This window comes from Brassica oleracea, chromosome C2 (genome assembly GCF_000695525.1).
Source record: "Brassica oleracea var. oleracea cultivar TO1000 chromosome C2, BOL, whole genome shotgun sequence".
NCBI classification, from domain to species: Eukaryota; Viridiplantae; Streptophyta; class Magnoliopsida; order Brassicales; family Brassicaceae; genus Brassica; species Brassica oleracea.
Window position 1 is genome coordinate 51,524,487 of NC_027749.1, and position 1,817 is coordinate 51,526,303.

Here is a 1,817-nt window from a genome sequence, read left to right on the forward strand (position 1 = left end):
TTGGAAAAAGTACCTGCAAAATAAGATAGAGTTATGAGAAAAACATATGATAAAAAAAGAAATCATATTTTAGTAGACTTTTTATTATGTCTACGTAAAGTTATTGTTTAGTAGACTTTAGTTAAAGTCTACACTAATGAAAAATTTTCATATCTAAAAGTGTGCATTTAGAAAATTTGAAAATACTTTGTTCTGAAAAATATTTCAAAAATGGTTTTTTGTCATCTTTGTAACAAAGCAAAAAAATAATGTATGAATCTATAAATTTAGTTCATTATAAACACAAAATATCTTATAATAAATATATGGAAAGCTTACATTTTTGGGAAGATGATTTGAAAACATTGGAAGAGAATACCTGCAAAATAAAATAAAATTATGAAAATAAGATAAAAATTAAAATCATATTTGAGTAAACTTCTAATGAAATATGCTTAAAAGTCAAGGCTAGTAGACTTCATTTGAAGTCTACCAACCGTAAGTTTTAAGTAGATTTCAAATGAAGTATACTCTATCAAAAAAAATAGATCTGAAAAATAAATACATTAAAAATATGAAATAAGTTTAAATCTAAAAAACTTTTAAAAATATGATTTAATAGACAAAATAGTTATAAATTAAAGACATATTAATATGAATTTTAATATGTAACTTTATTTGAATATAAATACTAGAACACATATTTTAAATTTATAGATGTAAACCTTACATTTCTAGGAAGAGAAGAGAACAACTATGGAAGAAAATACCTGCAAAATAAGATAAAATTATTAAAGAACATAGAAAAAAAAATTAAATCATATTTTTGTATGCTTAAACTTTGTGGTTTAGTAAACTTCATATGAAGTCTGCAAGCTTTAGTAAACTTCTTTAGAAGTCTACACTGTCTGATAATTTTCAGATCTGAAAAAATCTATATATTTTGAAATGTGAAAATAATTTTAAATCTGAAAATAATTTGCATAATAGAATTTATAAGGTAAACTAGTAGCAAATTAATGTAGAGAGCTTGATCTATAAATTTATTTGAATATAAACATGTAAATACATATTTAAAATCTATTAATCTAAAACTTACATTTTTAGAGGAGATGATGAAATCCATGAGTGATAATACCTACAAAAAAAAGATAATATTGTGAGAAATAAACATAAAAATACACATTTAAAATCTATAGATCTAAAACTTACATTTTTTAAAGGAGAAGATGAAAACCATGAATCATAATATCTAAAATGACAAGATAATATTGTGAGAAAGACTTGAGAAAATTTTAGAGAAAAAGAAGATAATGAGAGAGATTTAGAAGCAATTGAGAGAATTTTAGAGAGAAGAGAGAAAGTTTTAGAGAGAAGGGAGAGAGTTTTAAAAACTTGTGCAGTCACTTAGAGAGATTGTATAAATTTTGTTTATATAGGGAGACAAAAATGTAACTAGGTTAAAATTTACGATACTGTAGACTTCGTTTGAAGTCTACTAAAATTAAAATTTTGGAGTAGATCTTACTATAACATAGTAGACCTTTTTGGAAGTCTACTATAATAATTTAATTATTGTTGTTTATTCTTTATTATTTTAATAATTTTAATATATGATTTATTAAATTTATTTCTTTATTTTTTAATAGTTATAGTATATGATTTCACTTTTTTATTCGTAAGGAACTTAACTTAGTTTAAATATAATGATTTTTTGTAAAACAAATTGAAAAATATAGACTCAAAAAGACGTCTTCAGATAAATAGACTTTGTTGTAGGTCTACGAAACCCTAAACCACAAATCTCAAACCCTAAATGTTTTGCTTGATAATCAAAA

The 1,817-nt window shown here is 22.6% G+C and overlaps 1 long non-coding RNA gene across 1 annotated transcript in view; it reads left to right on the plus strand.

The window, feature by feature from the left end:
• Positions 1 to 1,817, plus strand: part of LOC106325878 — a 6,139-nt gene that overhangs the window by 3,203 nt on the left and 1,119 nt on the right. The window lies entirely within an intron of this gene.